The sequence below is a fragment of the Rattus norvegicus genome, chromosome 11 (assembly GCF_021556685.1).
Source record: "Rattus norvegicus strain SHRSP/BbbUtx chromosome 11, alternate assembly SHRSP_T2T, whole genome shotgun sequence".
Classification (NCBI taxonomy): Eukaryota; Metazoa; Chordata; class Mammalia; order Rodentia; family Muridae; genus Rattus; species Rattus norvegicus.
In genome coordinates this window covers 79,778,733-79,801,726 of record NC_141544.1, presented here as the reverse complement: position 1 = coordinate 79,801,726, position 22,994 = coordinate 79,778,733, and the positions used below count along the sequence as shown (strand labels likewise).

At 45.7% G+C, this 22,994-nt stretch overlaps 1 protein-coding gene across 1 annotated transcript in view; it reads left to right on the top strand.

Annotated features, from left to right (window-relative positions):
* Positions 1-6,306: 6,306 nt before the first annotated feature.
* Positions 6,307-22,994, top strand: part of Mylk (myosin light chain kinase) — a 252,871-nt gene continuing 236,183 nt past the window's right edge. Inside the window, exon 1 of the mRNA XM_087575816.1 lies at positions 6,307-6,467. The gene's annotated coding sequence lies outside the window, so the exon portion shown is untranslated. The remainder of the gene's footprint in view (positions 6,468-22,994) is intronic.

The following is a 22,994-nucleotide window of genomic DNA, read 5'->3' as shown; positions in this document are numbered from 1 at the left end:
AAGAGACTTAGACTCGCTGGTCCTCCAGCAGGGAGGATTCTGTGCAGCCTTAGGTGAGGAATGCTTGACCACTCAGGGGTGGCCAAGGAATCCATGGCCTGAGTCAGAAAGAGACTACAATACAGAAGACTAGAAAGAGAACAGTCTCTGGGTTGTTATGAATCCCTCTTCAACTGGTATCCTTTGATTACCACCCTTGTTTCTGCCCTGACCGGTCATCTTATCCTACTGATGCTGGCCTTGACTTGCAGTCCCTGCACAATTGATGTTTTAGACAGTTTTGTTTAGGAATGGATATTGATGATTCAATTGATGATTCTAAAACAATGATAGCAGCCCATTGAAACATCTCAAGGATTCAAAATGGCTCATTACTGAAGAGGGGAAGGAGACAGGCTGACTCCATGACTGGCTTCTAACTGGCAGTTCAGGAGACTAGGCCTAGATCTCTGCTTCCCAGAACTGGGCAAGTCCAGGAAAGTCAGCTATTGGAAAAACCTCAGGAGCCAATCAGAAACTGCTCTTCTATCAAAAACTGCCCAGTTAGCAGGCCTGAGGTAAGAGCAATGAGTCAACAACAGTTTCCAGGCTTCCCAAGCAACAGTTTCTAGCCCCTTGAGCCCCAGCAATGGTTCTGGAATATCCCTACAGATAGAGCCAACCAATTAAGGTAAAGGTCACCCACTCCTCCCTGGAATTCCCCTAATGTGTTTTAAATTGGGCCTTCGAACTTCCCTGGACGTCTCCATCTTGTTAAATGGTAGATCCCTGCACACTGGACTACTGCAGAATAAAACACTTTTTATTTCTGCAAACTATTTGAGTCTGGGGTATTACTCTTTGGTGAGTCACAAACCCTTACAAAAGCCCACCCTCAGTGCCACACTCCCTCTGTGATGGTTTGTATATGATTGGCACAGGGAATAACACTATTGGGAGGTGTGGCCTTGTTAGAGTAGGTGTGTCACTGTGGCATGAACTTTAAGACCCTCGTTCTAGCTGCCTGGATGCCAGTCTTCCACTAACATCCTCCAGATGAAGATGCAGAGCTCTAAGCTCTGCCTGCACCATACCTGCTTAGATGCTGCCATGCTCCCACCTTGATGATAATGGACTGAACCACTGAACTTGTAAGCCAGCCCCAGTTAAATGCTGTCCTTATAAGAAGAGTTGCCTGGGTCATGGTGTCTCTTCTCAGTGGTAAAACTCAAACTACGACATTCTCCCAATCCTTCTCAAGTAGTACCGTTCTCTGATGACTAAGCATTTAAGTATAGGGTCCTGCAGGAGACATTCTTATTCACATGACCTCACTTTCTGAAAACAAACTTCTGCAAGGCAGCAGCCAGACTCCAGAGTGCCACTCGTGTGGTACTGGATTTAGAGGCATAAAAGGGTTGTAGATTCTTCCTTGCTGTTCCAGAGAGCGCTAAGGTCAAGCAGCACACGGCGGGGAAGTCCTGGATGAAGACCCTAAGAGTCCAGTGTGTAAAACTATGAAAGTGAAGCTTGAATTGGCCACAGTGGAGACTTCAAGAGGTTGAAGATGCCAGACCTGCAAAGAAGTATTCCACACAGGGACTGGAATCAGATCATGAAAGAAGTGTATGTAGGAGGCAGCGAAGTGGGACTTCAGGAGATGGAATTTGCCCAGCTGAGTTTTGGTCTTGCATTGATGTAGGAATCAATTGATTCCTCACAATTCCCTGACCTCTTTCCCCTTTGGAGTGATAATGAATATTCTATGTCATTGTATGTGAGAAGTATGTAACTTTTTTATTTTATAGGGGATTACAATTAAGGAGCTTGCTCTGAGCCTCAGAAGACACATTGGAATTTCAAGCAGTGTTGGAAGTGTGAAAGACCATGAAAGCTGTCTCAGTCTGTGTTCTATCGCTATGGAGAGACACCAGGACCATGAACTCCTATAAAATGAAGCATTTAACTGGGGCTGGCTTACAGTTTCAGAGGTTTGGTCCATTATCATTATGGCAGGAAGGATGGCTGCACACGGGCAGACATGGTGCTGGAGACGTGGCTGAGAGTTCTACATGCAGATCCCCAGGCAGCAGGAAGAGAGAGCCACTAGGCCTGACTTGGGGCTTTGAAAACCTCAAAGTCCACCCCTAGCAACGCACTTCCCCCAACAAGGCCACACCTACTCCAATAAAGCCACACCTCCTAATCTTTCCCAAGGGTACCACTCCCTGATGACTAAGTATTCAAACATATGAGCCTATGAGGGCCACTCTCATTCAAACCTTAGGGTTTTGCTGCCGTGAACAGACACCATGACCAAGACAAGTCTTATAAGGACAACATTTAATTGGGGCTGGCTTACAAGTTCAGTGGTTCAGTCCACTATCATCAAGGTGGGAGCGTGGCAGCATCCAGGCAGGCATGGTGCAGGCAGAGCTTAGAGTTCTTCGTCTTCATCTGGAGGATGCTAGTAGAAGACAGGCAGCTAGGGGGAGGGTCTTAAGCCCAAGCCTACAGTGACACACCTACTCCAACAAGGCCACACCTCCAAATAGTGGCACTTCTGGGCCAAGCATATTCAAGCCATGACCATGACAGGGACTTTGGAAATTGAACTAAATGCATTTTGCCTTACTATATGGCGGCCAGGGAGAGGGTTGGGATGATTTGAATAAGACTTTCCCTGTAAGTCTCAGGCATCTGAACACTTGGATCTCAGTTTGTGGTGCTGTGTGGGGAGGTTTAGGCGATTCAGCCTTGTTGGAGGAAGTGTGTTACTGGGGGTAGGCTTTGCAGTGTAGAGCTGTATCCTAATTCTAGCATGCTCTCTCTGCGCATGCTCTCTCTGCCTCGTGCTCACGGTTGAGCTGTGACCTCTCAGCTTCCTGCTTCTGCCGCCATGCCTGCAGCTCAGTGCCATATCTCTGCATCGTGATGGGTTCTATCCCTCTGGAACCGTAAGAGTTCCAATGCCAGTTCTCACTTTGTTACCCCCGACCCTTCCTTAGACTCTTGTAATTGGAAAGTCTTGAAGGTAGCAAACCTCATCGAAAGGGCTTCAGACTCGTGTGAGAGACTTCCTCCTTATGGCCCCAAACGGGACAATGTGAGCTTTAGCAGTACGGTAGATTGAATGTATTAAATCATTAAGTATACTTACACTTAGGAATACATAATGATATTAAAAAGTAACTGAGCCCTGGCTCAGTGGGGGGTGGCAAACATCTGTAATTCTAGTAGATGGGAATCTGAGGCAGGAGGATCACCTGCCAGGTTTGAGACTATGTATTGAGACATTGCCTTAAAGAAAGAAAAGAGAAACAAAGCCCAGTGCATAGCCTTGTAAGGACAACAGCCAGCTTGTTGTATCTATCAGCAAATAAAGGAAAAACTATTTATCCACCTCTTTTTGTATAAGTTTACCTCAGGGTAGGCAATCAAGTAGCTAAGAGGTATTTCTTCATAAGAGTATTTGTCTAATAAATAAAAAGAAAGTTATTATTGCAACCCTCAAACGATTAATGAGTGTAGGAATTGAGTGTTCACTGCTAAACCTGAAGAAGAAACAAAAGCCAGGGCGAGGAAGATGGCTCAGCTGGCAAAACATTTGCTGTGGAAACACAAAGACCCAAGTTTAGATCCCAAGTACTGTATTGGCTGTTTGTGTGTGTGTGTCAACCTGACACAAGCTAGAGTCATCGTGGAGAAAGGGTCCTGGGTTGAGGAAATGCCTCCACGAGGTCCTTACAACTAATCAGCTGTAAGGCATTTCCTCAACTAGTGATCAGTGGGGGAGGGGCAGCCCATTGTGGGTGGTGCCATCCCGGGGCTGGTGAAGCCACGAAGAGCAAGCCAGTAAGCAGCATCCCTCCATGGCCTCTGCATCAACTCCTGCCTCCAGGTTCCAGTCCTGCTTGAGTTCCTGTCCAGATTTCCTCCAACGATGGATTATGAATGGAAAGTGTAAGCCAAATAAACCCCCCAATTTGCTTTTTGGTCATGGTGTTTCATGACAGTACTCACCTGAAAACTCATTCCTGGCACACAAAGACAGGAGGGTTCCAGGGGCTTGCTGGCTAGCCAGTAGAGCTGAATCCAAAAGCTCTGGGATCAGTAAGGTCCCAAAATGTGGTGGATCTCCAAGTGGTGGTGGCACATGCCTCCCAATCCTCAGAGGCAGCCTGGTGTCTGAGTTGAAGGCCAGCCTGGTCCACAGAGTAGTTCCAGGACAGCCAGGGCTACACAGAGAATTCTATCTTGAAAGAGAGAGAGAGAGAGAGAGAGAGAGAGAGAGAGAGAGAGAGAGAACAAAAACCGATGGAAAGTGTTAGGAAAATATGCCCATTGTCAGCCTTTGGGTTCCATGCATACACGTGTACCTGCACACACACACATGTACATGCACATCACACTGTACTACCACCACCACATACAAGCATGCAAGCAAAATCCAGATGTCTTTTCACGAAAAGACACATCACCACCTACAATCTTACCAGAAGGTATCAAACTTCAGTCTGATGAAGTCTGGATCAGCTGCCAGTGTACAATTAGCATCATGCCTAGATCACGTTGAATATGCAGTTCCTACTCTGGGAAACTCTGGAGGCCTCAAGTTCAAAAGATTAATTGTAAGGAAAAGCTAAAGACACACCGAGTTAAAGAAATGGGCACGGTGCAGCCTTGGAAGAAAAAGCTGATTAAGAAACTAACAAGGGCTGGAGAGATGGCTCTGAGGTTAAAGTGCAGTCTACTCTTGCAGAGTACTGGAGTAGTGTCCCCAGTATCCACATCGGGCTCCAGATGTGGTAACTCCAGATCCACAGGATTTGTGTTTCACTATGTAGGTCAGGGTCCTACCTCAGCCACTCAGGGGCCAGGATTACAAAGGCGTGTGCTATCAGAGCTGCTTTTCTTGATCTGGGTGGTGGTTGAAGGATGGTCCCTTCATAATTCAGTCTGTGTTTGTCTTTGAAATTCTCTACAAGCAAAAGAACCAAGCCAAACCAAAACTAAACAACCCCAAAGGAAAGTAGGAAATATTTCATATTAAGTTTAAGCAAAATGTAAAGCAAACCCCAAAACAGCTTTTAAGAGGACTTTGAAGGCATTTCCTAAATTGTTGTGAGAATTGTCCTCCAAGCAAAGGGAAAATGTCAGAGAAACTGTGGACCAACGGTTCAGAACTGAGAGATGGCTGGAAAACCATCGCACTGAGACGCTCCCAGTTCTGAAACTTTAGCTCACCTGACATCATTTTACAGATTAGAAAATCAAAGACCAGGGTAACCAGGACCTTACCAGCCTACGGGGACAGCTCTAACAGAGCCAGATCGACCTTATCAGCCTACAGGGCCAGCTCTATTAGAACCAGATCTAAAATGCAGTTCTCTCCCTCTGGGACTTTCTCATGACAGAACCCAGAAAGAAGATGTTTCAAGGAACAACAAGGTTGGTTGGATTTTCTTTGGAGAAAAGTAGATCCAAAAACTGTTCTAGGATAGGGTCTGGTTACCCTGAGATAACCAGGCTGGGATATCCTGGGTTCAGCCTGCAGTTATTTTTTTCTCACTGTCCTCTCTGCCTTCTTCTATCTCTGCTCCTTCTTGTCCTTCTAAAGGTCTAGACGCCTCTCAGACGCCTCTCAGTAAGTGGTTTCAGTTCAAGCGTGCACATTTCAGATTTACTAGCAATTGCATTTTCAGCACCGTTGGCATTCCCCATGGTAGGAGAATCTAATTAGTGAATGTTAAGTAACTTGTCCAAAAGTTTGTAGCTAGAAGCCAATAAAGTCGACTCCAGAATTCAAATTTTAAATGGCTGTGCTATACTGCCTACGTAATTTGTTTTTTTTTCTTAATAGAAAGGAAATTGCATGTAACGTAATTTTGAAAGTTAAGTCTTTCAAGAAACTTTATAAAAATGTTTCAGTATACATTCTGTGTGCGTGTGCGTGTGCGTGTGTGTGTGTGTGTGTGTGTGTGTGCGCGCGCGCGTGTTGACTGGTCTGGTACTGTTAACAGCTGTATCAGTGAGAAAGAAACTTAATTTTCCAATGAGTGATGCTCTTTTGCCTGTAGTAGTCAGAGTTATTCTAAGAGATGCAAAAGTAAAATTCAAAAACCAGGGGCGCCAGGGCTATGTGGTGCAGGCTGGGAAGGACCTGGGGCAGTCAGGGTAGCAGCAGTCTGGATCAGGTCGGACGCCGGAGTCCCAGGCACAGCAGGAGTGGGCGTGGCGGCTGTGGCAGGTCCATTCCTGGAGCTCCATGCAAATGACATGCAAATAAGCGCGTGGAAGTAGCTGCGCCCTGAGTTTTCCCAGTCCAGATAGCCGCGCTGCTCCCTGCCGGCTCCGTCCGCTCTGTCAGCCCGCTGCTCGCCGCCGCGCAGAGTCGCCACCTCGGTGCTTGCAGCCCGTCCAGCCCCGGAGGAGCCCGTCCGACCCGCCGCGGAGCCCGACGTTTGCAGCTGTGCGTCGCCGCGCGGGTGAGTGAGCCTGCCCGCGCTTTTGTCCTGCCGCGGTCACCGGGTTCCCGGTAGGAGCAGCTACTAGGAGCGGCGAGGGCTGGGCTCTGAGGGGGACACTAGCTTCAAAAGGATAACTCCTCTCCCAGCCGGGCCTTTGCAGAAGGCCTGATGACGACCGGGTTCCCCTCCTTCCACCTCCACCCACCAGTGTGATGCTGGGACGTGGAGGGTTCGCGCTCTTGCACCACACGGAGCCCGCGGTGCTTCGCCTTCCTTCGGGTTAGCCAGGGCGCCTTCTGAGGGATTTTGTTAGAGATGTCTGCTGTAGGGAAGTTTGGGATAGACTGATCTCCAGGAGTGGCTTAGATAGTGTGCTCCTCTCTGTATCTTAGGGATCTGAAACTCTTCAAAACCCAAAAAACTAAATTTCCAAGACTGGTACTGCAGATGGGAAGATATGTTGGGGAGAATGTTTGGACTTTTTCTTTTTCTTTTTCTTTTTCTTTTAAATAAAATTGAGGTGGAAATATTTTGCTGTATCATAAAGAGAAAGTCCCCACCCCGTGGGTCTGAAGGGAATACAATTAGCTATTGTGCTTTCCGGGAGCTGGGTGGGGGTGAGGGTGCACCTGGGCAGTGGACATGGATGCTAGAGCTTAGGGAGCTGGCTCACCATCCCTTTGCTCAAATGCAAAGAATGGGGTAGGTGAATTTCCCCTTCTCCCGAAGCCCCTCCTACCTCAGCTCTCCAAAGCCGGCTTGAGAGCTAGTTCCTCCTCCCAGTGATGTGATGCCCTTCCTTGCCTTGGAAGAATCTTTGCTTGTTGTTAAAATGCACAACTCTACTCTAAAGCTTCAGGTATCCACACACCAGTCTCAGGAGCGGGGGTGGGGGCGGGGAAGTGTGGCGTTCCTGTAACCAGTGTTCCTAAAACCTTTCGTTCCCCTCAGCTACCCCTTTTTTTTTTTGTCTGTCAAATTCTTTACCTTTGCAACTGTTTTCCACTGTCTTCCCTGTTTTCTTAGCCTTCTCTGTTCCGGCCCAGAAAGAACTGTGGAGGGTGATGCCTTGACTTTTGCTGCCCTAGATTAGTCAAATGGTTCTGCCTGGGTCCAGAGTGAACTCGTTCCAGTGTTCCCACCCTCAGGGTCCAAGGACCTGAGCTAAGGTTAGAAAGAACCTTCTTGAACATTTGGTTCTGAGTGGGAGAATGGATGTACTCTGGGGACTTGCATGGGAGCCTTCGATGAAGGGATCATACAGCACTAGGCATGAGCTTGGAGAACTACCCTTCTGTGCCACAGGTTTGTACTAGCCACTCTTAAGTCGTGTGCGCGCGCGCGCGCGCGCGCGCGCGCGCGTGTGTGTGTGTGTGTGATTTGCTGACCCCTTGATCCTGAAACTGTTTCCTAGGTGCTAGATCTCAGAGAACATGTATGCAATCAGGACCTTGGGATATTGCTGATACAACTAGTAAAACCAGGTAGGCTTACCTGGAACACAGTAGACAGACAGCTGCAGTCACTGTAGAGCACGGAGGAGTTTTCAAAGAAGGCTTGTCTGGCTCTGGGTATGTAGAGTCACAGGTCACAGGTCACAGGTCACAGGCTTTTGCAAGGTACTTGGTGGAGGAAGTGTGTTGGTCCTGACTGGTAAGGTCTCTTTATCGCATTCTCTGGGAATACCAAGGAATACTCACTCTCAAGAAACACCCCTCAATTTTTTTTCCTTCAAAGTATAGGATTAATGAATGGCTACACATCCTTATTTAGTCCCATTTTTTTCCCTTGTGAAATGCACCTAGGTGCTTTGTTGTTTCACGTAGTGGGGTTTGAGGATGAAGCATCTCTGTCCACGTAGGGGTCTCATTTAGTCTCCTGAGAAAAATCGTTTTGCAGTGCACACAGATTACTCGTTCCTAAAAGCCTCCTGTTGGCCAGGCGTAGTAACACATGCTTCTAATCTCAGCACTCAGGAGGCAGAAGCAGGAGGATCCCTGTCGGTGCAGAGGCCAGCCTGGTCAACATAGAAAGTTTTAGGATAGCCAGAACTACATAGAGAGACCTTGCTAAAACAAGACAAACCACCCTGACAAACAGACAACAGCAAAACCCCTCCCATCCTGTCCTTTCTGCACAGCTAGTGAAATTTAGAGAACAACACTGTATAAAGGAACATTTTCCAACAAAAGATGTCTGTTCAATATAGAGCAATTAAAATGTTTTGAGATTATAATTACATTTCCCCTTTCTCTCTCCTCCCCCTAAATATTCTCCGCTTTTCTCTCCATATTCATGACCTCTTTTTTCATGAATTGTTAGTGTGTGTGTGTGTGTGTGTGTGTGTGTGTGTGTGTAACACCGCCTCCACCTCTGGCCAACAAGGGGTATGCACAGAGGGCAGGAGGAGGGGCCATTTGCACGGAAGACTTACACACATGGATGCTTGACTCCCAGTAGGATCAATTGGCTGTCATGGGGGCTCAGAACCAAGAAATCATCCAGCAGTCCTCCAGTCTGAGGACAGAGCAATGTCCCTGCTGTGAGCCCCAGCGTCATGTGACTTTTCCTTTCCCTTTGCCCTCTCAGCCTCCTGTCCCACCTGAGTGATGAGGTGCCAGGCAGCAGCCTGCCTGTGTCACATCTTTCCCATGTCTCCCATTTTGCAGGGAGCTCTCATTCTGATATGAATTTTAGCTGCCAACCTCTTCCCCCAGGTAAAGCTGACAGGGTGAGTTAATCGGAGCTCTTATGCGCATGTGCTCAGTAGGTCAGGAGGTCATCCCTTCTGCCTTGGTACCAGCACCTCAGATGCCAGACGCTTGAGCAGTGTGGCATGATGGCCAGCCTAGTGGGGCTGGGACACAGGCGGGGTCAGCAGGAATTGCTGCTGGAAGCTCAGGGACTGAGGGAGGCTGACTTTTCAGATCCTCCCTGAGGTCATCCTTTCAACGCCCTCCTGCTCACTGTCCCTGGGTGTCTGAGGGTGAATGCTCACAATGGGAACCCCACTAGGGAGCTCTGGGAATTTTTGTGTAGATCCAGCTTCTCAGATTTCCCAGTGTTGTCCCATCCCCCACTCCTGGTAGGTCTGTGCCCTCCCTCCCATTCTGCCCACCCCAGCTCTGCTCCTCCCTCTTGGGTCTTGAGTACAGAGCCCTCTGGAGACCCAAAGCCCCTAGGACAAAGGAAAGGGGATGAGGAGAGGATTTCCCTTTCTTTCAGATCTGCAGCTTGATTTTTCCCCCGGCCCTGGGCCCTCAGATCGAATGTTAAGCCAGGGCCTTATACATTACTTCTCATCATCGTCAGGGAACGCTGGTAATTTGACCCTGTGGCGTTCTCCCAACCGTGCATGTCTGCTTCTCCTGAGATTTATTTTGTGAATGATTTTCATTTCCGGGCTTGTTTTCTTTCTGCCGAGACTATTCCAGGAATGAATTCAATTTTATGCTGAGTCAAAAATAACGAGAGGGAACTCTATGGCCTCAGCAGGCTCACAGGTCCCATAGAAGTCTGCTGGTTTCTGGGGCTCTGGCTCTCTTCTGTGCTTTGCTCATTGTCGCTTATCTCCTCGGTCTAAACTGCAGGGCACTGGAGTAATGGAGACGTACGCGCCTGACCTTGCATGAGCAAGGAGGCGTAAGGAGCACCGTGGTGGAACTGAATCACCCACACTATCTCTCATCTGTGCTGAAAAATGACAGTGACAGGGTGGGACGTCAATGTCCTCTCCTAAACCAGAAGAATGGGTACAAACTGGCCCTATTATCCATTCCAGTTGGAGCCGTAGAATCCTTAAAAGTCGTCCTTTTCATTTTTATTTTTCTTTTAAATCGTTATTAGATTTTATGGGTATGGGTCTTTCGTCTGCATGTGTCTGTATATCGAATGCATGCAGTACCCAAGGAGGCCAGAAGAGGGCACCAGACTCCCAGAACTGGAGTTGGAGATGGTTGTTAGCCACTAAGTGTGTGCTGGGATTGAAATCAGGAAGAGCCTGATTAATGCCTGAGCCTCCTCTCCACCCTCTGCTTTGTGAATCTTAAAGCGCAGTCGACCATGCCACCCCCTCTTCAGAAACCTCTGCCAGTTCTGGTCCGTCGGAATAATCTCACCTAGAAATTCAGAAGCGCACCCCCACCCTCACTCCCCTGTTTCTAAGTCCACACACTCACCCTTCTGTCCCACAACAGCCTTCACCTAGTGAATACTTCCACATCTCTCTAGCTCATCCTCTTCTGGAACATTCTCCACGTATGTGTCTCTTTGCCTGTTAACTTCTTCTATCCTTGCCTGTTTGTTCAAGAAATGAGTCTCTAATTCTTGACCCCAGTGGAGGCTGCCTTTGACCTCAGCTTCAGCATCCAGAGCAATCTGTTCTCGCAGAGTTTAAGGTGACAAGTCACGTATTATTGTGGAACGCTTTAATGTTTTATTTTATATATTTTTTTCATGGTGAAAATTTTTTTTAACAACTCTGGAAAATCTCCTAGGGAAGGTTGTGGTGATGTCTGTTCCTTACAGCAGGGTTCCAGAGCTGTCTGTTTTCCTTCCAGTCCAGCTGGCTCAGTGGGTTCAGGGACTCTCTGATGTTCGTTTGTCTTTTTGTTTGTTTGTTTGTTTTTGTTTTTGTTTCGTTTTCCTTTAAAGCTCCCTGGATGATTCTGAGAGCAGCCAAAAGATGGGGCTCAATCCTGGTTGGATTTTTTTCCATGATGTCGTTGTTTCTTCGATTTGTGTATTAGCAATAATTCTTCAGAGTTAGCAAACCAACTCTGGCTAGGTAAAAAGAAGGAATGGAGGGAGAGAAGGGAGGGAGGGGGAGGGGAGGGAGGGAGGGGGAGGGGATGGAGGTGGAGATAGAAGCTGTTCAGTAGAATTGTTTCAGTGTCCAAGTGTTTTGTTCGCAGAGTTGCATTCTCGTTCCTTCATCATGAGTACAACTAAAATATAAAGATCCTTCCGAACCGTGTTGTCAGAGTTACACATGATTTTGAGATGAAATGCTGGTTTTTACAGTTAAGTGTTCATGAGTTTTAAATGTCAGTTAATCCTTGTTCCAAGACAGATGCTTGGTTAAGATGTAGGTTTGTTGCTGTTTTTTGTTTGTTTGTTTGTTTTTCGAGTATGTTGTTTCTGACTGTGTGGTATTTTATCTTGGGTTTTTGTATCCGTGTTTCAAACGAGATAAAACTAATGTTTTTGCTTTGTTCACCCAATTGTGTATAAGCCTCCAATTTTTAGCACCTTGGCATCTTTGAAATGAGTAGAACCCATCAGAGACACTTAAAGATGCTGTAATTTCCCTATATTTCGTCTTCTTCTCTTTCCCCTGAGCCCTTTCCCTTTCTGGATGTAGAAGTCCCACCTTCATGGGTTTGGTTTTTCTATAAATAAGCAGATGATGCTGATAAAAGTCAATGTCCTGAAAATTAACCAGAGACTTTGGAAAATAAATCATTAGTACTTAAGTAGTTTTCTTACTGTGGTAAAATACCTGGAAAAAAAATCATCTTAAAGAAGGAAGGGTTTACTTTGGCTCCTGGTCTGAGAAGGTACAGTCTGTTCTAATGGAGGGCATGGCCGAGTTCTCGTGTAGCTGTGTAACTGTGGCCGCAGTGAAGTGAGGCCTCACATCTCGGCAGGTCAGAAGACAGAGCACCTGGCTGGGGGCACACAAACCTGGCTTGCCTAGAACTGATGGCTTCTAAAATCCTCTTCACAATGTCTGTTTCGTAGAGAGCAGGAGACTTTAATTTTTGATCAAGTCGAATTAATCTTAAAAATGTATTGTGCTTTCAGTGCTGACGCCAGGGTGTCTAATTTACATGACGTGAGTTTCTTAGGATTTCTTAAATATGTTTTACAGTTCCTATAAATATAGTTTGGGGAGCTTTTCTATTGCCCCTTTTTTTTCTCCCAAATGAATGATGGAGACCTGGTATATTTATGAATGAGCTTCCTGCACCACAGCTGGGCAGATGCTCATCTACTCTGAACCTAATTTAATTTACTATCCAGCCACGTGCCCCATTACTTTCCCACTTAGTCTTGCCCTCCCTGGCTGCCCCTGCTCTATCCCTGTCCTCGTGGTGGTGACGCCCCTGGAGACTCCCCTGGCGACCTGCTCATTGCCAATGCCTCATGGCAAGTTATTCGTGGTGACTTCTCTCTCACCTGAGCCCCTCTCTTTCTCTTTTTGGATGCAGAAGTCCTGCCTTCTCCTCTCCCGCCCAGCTAATGGCTGGATCAGCTCTTTATTGACTAAGCAGGGAAAAAATACTGAATCAAGAAATGCTTGACAATAACAAAATCCAGACTGCACCCAGATCTCGGGGTACGGAAGTCAGAATCTGAATACACAGTGAGCAAAACCATCCTCTAACAAGTTCCAGGTTTTACATTTAAGTTTGGTATGGTTTGGTTTTGAGTCAGCTGTGATACTTGTTTCAAGACTTAGACGTTCTTTTCTGAATAGGAATGTCTAGTTGTCTACTGTGGTGGAAAGTTGCCCCTCCCTGTTGTACCTTTGTTGAATATTAATTGAGCCTCTGTGTGTGTGTGTGTGTGTGTGTGTGTGTGTTGGTATGTGTGCATGAAGTATAGCCATTAGCCATCTCTCTCCAATAATTTGTGTATTGTATGATTTTTTTCCCCAGTGTTTTTTACTTTTTATATATAAATGTTCAACGTACTTTGTTAGATTCTAGACTTAGGCATTGTGTGTTTTCAGTACAATTTTAAAAGGCGACTTTTAGTAAAATCTTATTTTCAGATTGGTTATTACTATTATTTATAATTACAATAATTTATTTTAACATTTTAAAAACTTAAAATTTGATATATATTTTTTTCAGGGATCTAATGTAACTGATACCTAATTACGGTTAAATAAAAATACATTTTTAATTAGCATAGTCTTAGAGCCTAAGGTATAGAATCAAGCTTAAGTCTTTACTTACTTCTCTGCCTTTAAAATGTTTCTCTGGGCATTCTTTTTTTTTTCTTTTTCTTTTTTTTCGGAGCTGGGGACCGAACCCAGGGCCTTGCGCTTGCTAGGCAAGCGCTCTACCACTGAGCCAAATCCCCAACCCCTGGGCATTCTTTTTTGATATTTTTTTTTTTATAATCGATCATGTATTATGTGATCAATCTACCTCTTCTCTCTCTCTCTCTCTCTCTCTCTCTCTCTCTCTCTCTCTCTCTCTCTCTCTCTCTTTTTCTCATTTTTCTTTTGTTTTTTTTTTCAAGACAGGGTTTCTCTGTGTAGCCATGGCTGTCCTGGAACTCACTGTGTAGACCAGGCTGGCCTCATACTCACAGAGATCCACCTGCCTTTGTTAAATGAGTTCTGGGATTAAAGGTCAATACCACCACCATGTGTGACATTTAAGTCTATTAGCTAGTACTTTATTTGTAAATCCTTAGAGATTTTCATTGTAGACAATAATGTCATCTTTGATAAAGACAATTTTATTTCTTCTGATCCCGTTACTTGACTCTCATTGGCTGTTCTGGGTTTATGTGTTAGGATCTGCAGTCTTACGTTATGCAGAGTGATGGAGACACACATCACCGCCTTAGTTTTCATCCCTGGGGCCAGGTATCCAGCCTTACATGATTATGTACTGTGCTCAAGGTGGGGCTTTTGTTCATGCCCTGTCTAAGGTTGAGGAACTTTGATTCTTTTCTTATATTATTAAGATTCATTTTTTTAAAAACATAAATGAACAGTTTTTCAAGTACTTTTTTGGGGGGGTCTGTTGGGAATGTTATACATTGCTTTTTTAACCGTTTTTACAATAGTGTTTATTTTGATGAAGCTGATACAGACGATGTTCCTTGAAAACCCATGTCCCAGGCCAAGAATTACAAACAGAATCGAAAGGAGCAGTTTGGCGTACACTTCTGTACGAATAACTTTATTATTAGCTGCTGATGAAGATTAGAACTTTCCTGGGATCTTCTGACAATACCGTCTTGCTCAAGACACTTTCTTTCTCTCAGTGATGCCCCCTTTGGGGGGCTGTTACTCTCCCTGTACCTGTCATCTTCGCTACAAACATGCTCCAGACCCTCAGATTTTAAAAGTAGCTTCAGGTTGAGGAAAGATCATTTCCCACAGTTCAGTTCTTTGAAAAATTTCCTTCTCTCATTGAAAGTCACAGTCCAGGAGTGGAGCAGCCACGTGCTGGAACTGCAGGGCCATCGAAAGGTCACAGGGAAGCTCCCACTGGTCGATCTTTTTATCATCAATCCCTGAAAATGCACAGTCCTGGAAAGGGCGTGCCCTCTCTGTGCACACATGAAATCTCTTAAAGGAAGAAGGGCAATGTGAAGGAGCTGAGGTCCGATCACCAAAAGTCAGCATAACAGAAACCACCAATAACGAACATGGAACACTAGAACTCAGATTACCAGATGTTCTAAGAGTCGGAGTGCCAGCATTCAATTTTCATGTTGAACACCACCTTACAAAAGAACTATTTTTTAAAAATAAAAGAGGATTGAGGGAAAAGGAAAAAATTAAAATATAAAAAGAATGATCTAAACCGTCAGGCCCCATCCCCCTCCGCCCCGTTTGCTCCTGATAAACTTCAACCTCATCTTCTTCCCCCATTCCCAGTTCTTTCAGAGTGTGATTATCAGCCATTCTCTGACCTTCACAGAGAAACCTGAGTGAATTCATTGGAAGCCCCTGTCTTTGACAGTGTCATCCTCTGAGTTTCTTGATATGTTGTCATTTTTCACTTTGAAATGCTGTCCGGCCCAATAACTTTGAGTTTAATGTTTTCTCCTTCCTTCTTATCCCCTAAGTCCTCAGTGGAAGGTTTTGCCTCCTGGTCAGACCTGGTGACAGTGGATTCACCTGGGGGGTCTCTGTACCACAGTCGCCTCCGGAAGGCAGAACTGGACTCTGAGGAGATTGCTTTTTTTTTTTTTTTTGGTTCTTTTTTTCGGAGCTGGGGACCGAACCCAGGGCCTTGCGCTTCCTAGGTAAGCGCTCTACCACTGAGCTAAATCCCCAGCCCCAAGAAATGTGTATTTCTGGCAGAGTAAACCTACAGGTATCCCGAGGGGGAGGGTTAGGCCAGCGCCTGTAGCACTTATTCACCAGAAGTTCCAACTGTACTTCTGCCTTTGCATAGGTTCAGGCTGGGAGCAGATTGTCAGCCCAACCAATTATGCAATTCAAAGGTTGCTCCCAACCTTCAGAGAGGAGAAAGATGCTAACAGTTTAAGTTAATTGCCAGTGGCAAAGGGGATATTTTAATCAATCATTTTGTATAATGGGATCCCCCCTGCAAAAGCTTCTGAATTGTGGGACTTGAACAACTTCTGGCTTGGCAGATCCTGACGTGGTGGTGGTAAGCCTGGAGAGGCACGCAGGCTCCAGGCTTCTTCTCACATAGCTGTCCCGTGTCTCTAATCCACGAGGCCATTCCTGCATCATATTCTTTTTTTTTTAAGATTTATTTATTTATTATGTGTAAGTACACTGTAGCTGTCTTCAGACACACCAGAAGGGTGCATCAGATCTCATTACAGATGGTTGTGAGCCACCATGTGGTTGCTGGGATTTGAACTCAGGACCTCATGAAGAGCAGTCAGTGCTCTTAACCACTGAGCCATCTCTCCAGCCCCCCATATTCTTTATAATAAGCCTGCGAATGTCAGCAAACGGTGTTCCTGAATTCTTAGAGTGGTCATAGCAAATTAATGAGCCTGGGGAGGAAGTATATTTTGCTTTGATTTTTAATAGCTGACCGGTCAGAATTACGGCAGGCCCTGGACTGGCATCTGACATGGGGAATGAATCTGGGAGCTGAGGCAGCCACCTCAGGTAAATGGGATCAGATCTGAACTGGGAGGCAGGATCCCCAGCTGGTGTTTGGAGTCTCAGAGGCTTGGATGGTGTGAGGGCAATTCCCCTCTCCCCTCCATTTGGTGCTTGTGTTGTGGGAGTGAAGGACAAGTCATAGTAAATTTTGTAGACTCTGTGGCCTATGAAGTTCCAGCACAACTCCTTACTCGAGTCCTGTAGATCTCTTATAGTCAGTAACTCAATTCGGCCACCATTGTGAGAAAACAACCAGAGACAGTAAATAAGCCAGTGGGTAGAGTTGTGTTCCATTGATCTTCACTTTAAAAATGGACTTCATGTTAGATTTGGCCTTTAGGTCACCCTTTGCCGGGATGGTTTCTCTGAGTCCTCCTGCCTTTGTCTGTTCATATGCCTGACCATTGGTTGATTTGCCAACGTTTGAACCAGCCTTGGGTTCTGGGAATGAACCTCACTTGGTCACCGCGCGTTAACACTTTTATGTACTGGATTCAACCCAGCCCCATTTGGTTGAGGATGGTTTTTGTGTCTGTGCTTGGGAAGTGTATGGATCCGGCTTTCTTGTGATTTCTTGTCTGATTTCAGTGGCAGGGTAAGACAGGTTGAGTACTGTTCCCTCCCAGTTTCTGAAAGGGTATGTATAAAATTGTTACTTAGTACTGAAGTTTTGGGTAGGATTTGCCGGGGATGTTTATAACTCTTGACGGGATGGTTCTGACAAATTTAAAAAACAAACACAGGACCAATCCGGTTATCTGTTCATTCTAGAGTGCCTTTCAGCGGTTGGTGCCCTCTGAGCAATTTGTTTGTCTTCTCTAGGGTAGAACCTTGTGTGCACTGACTCTCTTTTTAATGCCTTTAGGAGTCACACCAACACCTCATCCTTCATCCTGGTATTTGTGGTTTGTATGTGTTCTCTGTCCCCATTAAGCTGGTTTGAAGCTGTCTTTTCTGTCCGTCCTTTGAGAGGCTCGGCTGTTGCTTTCATTGCTTTCCCCAGTGATTTTCTGTTTAGTTCCTCAGCTTCTCTGTCAGTGCTTTGTAGTTGCTCTGTCTTCTCTCCATGTGGAAGCAGCTGCTGAGACCACCGACACCTTCTTTTCCAGAACTCGTGGGGTTTTCCTGTCTGGGTCAGCAGGAGTGGGCAGCCGGTCACAGAGGCGTAGAAGTATTTTCCTATCTGTAAACACATTTAATGGAAGTTTTAGTGATGGCCACCCAGGGATTCCCTGTTTTGCCTTAGATGAGGTCAGAGGAAGGAAGGTGACAATGGCTGTTCTTCCTTCTGTCTCCAAAGGTGCAGGGGGACCCCCGTGTCATGGCTCCCAATATGGTCTGTAGAAAATGGAAGAGGGAGCTGGAGTTGCTGCAGCTTAGGCGATTAAAGGATTCTCTCCTGATGCTCAGGAGAAGGGTGAGGGAAGAGTTGGTTAAGGACAGATGGTAAATGCTTTGAGCTTTGCAGGCTACCGTCTTTGTCCCTTCAGCCACTTTAGTGTGGCAGCAGCCATGTGAGTATATACACGATAGGCATGGGTGCATTTTAATAATGTTTTCTTTTCAAGGAAAGACAACAGGGTTTCTCAGCACGATTTTGCCAGCACCTGCTGTGAGGCACGGCAGCATAGCTTATCTTGGTTATTTTTCCCTGCCCGGCCAGGTAAATGAGTCCTGGAGATGTGCTCTGTGTGTGTGTGTGTGTGTGTGTGTGTGTGTGTGTGTGTGTGTGTGTGTGTGTGTCTCATGGCCAAGCTAGGGCCCACCCCAGATCATCGCCAGGTTTGGAACATCCTGGTCTGTTTCCTAGCTCATGACCTGCTCAGCACAAGGCCACAACAGTGCCACCTCGAGCCTCCCATCAGTTGAGTGTCTGTGACTGGAGGGAACTGCACGCCCATGTGTAGTCTCTTGCCTCAAAGCCTTTGCAGCCGTCGAGGCCTGCAGGAAATGGGGGCTGTGCGTAACAGTTGGACTCTGCTGCTCCAAACGGAGCTTTCCATTTTGGAAGCAGTGCTCAAGTTTTGTCTGTGGGTTCTGCCCTCTAATTATGTTCCCTTTTCACTGAGGGGTGTGGTTAGCACCATGAACATATACGTGGGCTTCCCAGTGCAAGCCTCATGCTGGCTTTCTGAGAGGGTTTGATTGGACCCTTTCCAGGACTGAAGTTCCTTTTGACACAAGGGTGCTCTTGTGTGAGAGAAGGCAGAGCATGGGAGGTAGGCCTGTTTGGGCTCTGAAGGACCCTCCCTCAGGCTAATACAACCCAGCTCACTGTGGGAAGGGAGGATGTGGGTTGATAGGATGAGTGTTTGGGGCTTCGATTGAGATGGGTCAGCAGGTAAGAAACACGTGCTGCCAAAACTTGATGGCCTGAGCACAGTCCCTGGAAGCCAAAGTTGTCCTCTGATCTCCATACATGTGTGGAAACCAACCAAACACACACACACGCACACATACACACACACACACACACACACACACACACACACACACACCACACACACCACATACACCACACATCACACACCATACACACACACACACACCACACCATACACACACACACATACAACACACCATACACATACACACATACCACACACACACACATACACCACACACCACACACACATACAACACACCATACACATACACACACACCACACACACACACATACACCACACACACACACACACACACAAACACACACACACCACACACCACACCACACCACACACACACACACACAAACACACACACACCCTATTTTATAAGGGAAGGACTGAGGCTACTAAATCCAGTTCAACAACTTACTGGGTGAATGATCCTGGGCATATAATTTAACAATTCTGAATTCCAGTTCAGTCATCTATAAAAGAAAGAGGCCGACAGTTTCCCAGCTTTGTTATCAGGTTTGCTTTAACCTTTGACCTGGGCTGGGGGAGGGGCAGGGAGTAATAGACAAGAGTCTACAGAGATCTACAAACAAATTGAAAACCTGAAGGGGAAAGACATCGGAACTGTGCTATAATTTGGACCAGAGTTTTACCTCTTTCTTGTTTCTGGCTACAAGGCAAATAGTTGCCTCAACAAAGGCCAAACACAGTGGGACCAACCAGTTGGTCATGTTTGTTATCGTAAAGGAAATCAACTAATACAACCAGAATGTGGACATACAAGATAGTTACTTTCCCTCACACAGATAGAAGGTGGACTTGCAAGATGGTTGCTTTTCTTCTCCTTGGGTATTTCTGGGTTGAAGGGTGTGACAGGTGTGACTCAGGGCTAGGTTTCTGAGTTTTCTATAAACAGGGGCCACTGGGTATTGCTTTGGACCTTCCTGGCTTGTTACTCGGTAAGGTTCATTGGAATGAGAACCTGGGAATGCCAGGTTCCAATTGGTGGAGCCAGTTACAATTGGTGTTGCCAGGACTCCTGGATCTGACCACATACTTATACCCATTGCTAGAAGAACGATGCGAAGCCTCTTTTACTGCCTGTGATCAGGAGTCTCAGCTTTCTGCCAAGGTCACAGTTCCCTGGGCACAGCTGTCTGGGGCTGAGGACCTTGCCTCTCCTTAAGTAGACCAGTGAGCTAAAGACACTTCTTCCAGCCCACTCAGACCACCCCATACTGAGGCCTCCTGCCCTTGTTCCCATTTTATAGATGATTGTCTGAGAGCTAAAGTTTTTTTAAAATTTATTTATTTTTTTACTTATTCACTTTATATCCCACTTACTGTCCCCCTCCTGGTCACTCCCTCCCACAATCCTTCCCTAACCCTCCTCCCACAATGCTTCCCTATCTCTCCTCCCCTTCTCTGAGTGGGTGGTGGCTCCCCTGGGCCCCACTCTGGCACTTTAAGTCTCTGTAAGGCTAGGCACTTCCTCTCCCACTGAGGCCAGACAAGGCAGCCCATCTAGAGGAACATATCCCATGTATAGGCAACAGCTTTTGGGATATCCTCTACTCCAGTTGTTTGGGACCCACATGAAGGCCAAGCTGCATTCTTCTATGTGTAGACATCCACTTAGTCCAGCTCCATTTGTTGATGATGCTTTCATTTTTCCATTGTATGGTTTTGACTTCTTTTATTAAAAATCAAATGTCCATAGGTATGTGGGTTTATATTTGGGTCTTCAATTTGATTCCATTGATCAATGTGTTTGTCCCTGTACCAATACCATGCAGTTTTTATCACTATTGCTCTATGGTACAGCTTGAGGTCAGGTGATTCCCCCAGAAGTTCTTTTCTTGTTTAGGATTCTTTTGAATATCCGTTTTTTTTTTCCACATGAAGTTGAGAATTGCTCTTTCAAGGTCGATAAAATATTGTGTTAGAATTTCAATGGGGATTGCATTGAATCTGTAGACTGCTTTCGGTAAGATGGCCATTTTCACTGTGTTAAGCCTACTTATCCATGAGCATGGGAGATCTTTCCATCTTCTGAGATCTTCAGGGACTTGAAGTTCTTGCCATACAGATCTTTCACTTGCTTGGTTAGAGTCACACCAAGATATTTTATATTATTTGTGGGTATTATAAAGGGTGTTGTTTCCCTGCTTTATTTCTTGGCCCATTTATCATTTATATAAAAGAAGGCTACTGATTTCTTTGAGTTAATTTTTTATCCAGACACTTTGCTTAAGGTGTTGATCAGCTGTAGGATTTCTCTGGTAGAATTTTTGGGATCCCTTATGTAATACTATTATGTCATCTGCAAATAGTGACACTTTGACTTCTTCTTTTCCAGTTTGTATCCCCTTGGCCTCCTTTAGTTGTCTGATTGCTCTAACTAGAACTTCAAGTACTTTATTGACTAGATAAGGAGAAAGTGGACAGTCTCATCTTGTCCCTGATTTTAGTGGAAATGCTTTAAGTCTCTCTCTGAGAGTTAAAATTTTTAAGGTCAAATGGCCATGTTTGAGCCATGACTGTAATTCCAATCTGTTATCTTTGCTGTAGGATCTTGAAGAAGATTGTCTATAAAGAAACAGGTTACAAGAATCCAGCAGTGTACATGGCCCACTTCCAATGCACACGGCACACAGCAAATGCTCATAAAAACCTTAGTTTTTATTAGGAAGCTCTTTTTAAATTGTTCTACAATTAAGGCTTACTGTTTTTATTCCACTGTCATGAACCAAACTACTACGATTATCTTCATCCAAGTGGTTTGTTTTCTCCCTTGTATCATTTCCTTGGGTTGCTGTCCAAGAAAAGCACTGGCAGGTGGAAAGGTACAGCCCTCCTTTTCACTTTGGTTCCGTGTTGTCAAAAGCTCTAATGTGGGATGGTTTCCTCAGAAAGCTGCCGCTGCCAGATACCAGTGAGACTCAGTGCTAAGGTCTGTGTGGATGCCAGGTGTGAGCAGATGATGGGGAGAGAACTGAAGAGAGGACAGCTGGTTAGGTCCTGGGGTTTTCTGCCTCAACTCTTTCTGGCAAGACTACTCAAGACCCCTCCCTCAGGAGCTTTTCCTGGCCACACTCTCCACGATGCCAGCCTCACTGATTTTCATGTCCTCACTGACTTGTTTTCTTGTTTTCAGCTCCTACCCAGCATGGCAGCATGGATTTATTTTATTGTCTCCTTTCCCTCCTACACAGGTGAACCCATTGAGACCAATATTTTTTTAAAAATACTTAAAAATTAATGTTGCTATATTTACTTATTTTGTGCATGTAGGGATGCAGGATGCAGGTGTAGGCACATGCTTGCTGCATTGTGCACGTAGAGGTCAGAGGACAACTTGTGGTTGGTTCTTCTTCTACCATATGGGTCCTGGGGCTTGAACTCAGGTCTTCAGGCTTGGCAGCAAACGTCGTTACCTGCTGAGCCATTGTGCTGGCCCGATGAATGATTTTTAAAATGTAACATTTTTATTTATTTTTTGAGAAGCTCATATGTAAATTATATGTAATATATAATATATATACATATATATACATCCCCCTCCACAAATATATAAATAATTTGTCTATTTACCCTTTACTCCCTCAGTTTAACTTCTCCCAGATAGCCTCTTTCCTCTTCCAACTTTGAGTTGCTCCTGCTGCTGCTGCTGTTGTTTTTAAATAACCCACTGAGTCCAACTTGTGGTACCCATACACGAATAGGTGTAGAGCCATCCCCTGGAGCATGGCTAATCTGGAGGGGCCATATCCCTGAGGGAAACTGGCTTTCCCTCTCTCAGCACATTAGCCCCTATCCCACCCATGCTGGGTGTTGTCACCCATGGCCTTGTCACCACAGCGGTTGTTAAGTTCACCAGTGCAGCAGTCCTGCCATGTCCAGAGGACACTGTTTGCCCCGGCATTTCCCACCCGCCAGCTCTTACAGTTTTCTTCTCTTCTGGGGTGTTCCCTGAGCCTTGGGGAAGGGACTGTGATATAGATGTCCCATCTATGACCGAGCACTCCAACAACGTACTGGCTCTCTGCACTTTGACCACTGAGGGAAAGGCCTGTGTACAATCTTAAAATTGTGTCTTTTGCACAGCAGCATCAGCACACGACCTGTGTGAGTTGAGTGTTGAATAAATGACGGTGTTGCAAACTTGGTAAGAGGGGTAAAAATTTAAAAGGGCCAAAGCCATTTTTGTCTTTAAGGGGAATTAGTCTTTTTGGTGCTTAGGCCCCTATTGGAGGCTACTAGGGCTGATATGATTATCTCTGGCCTATTAGAGATTGTTT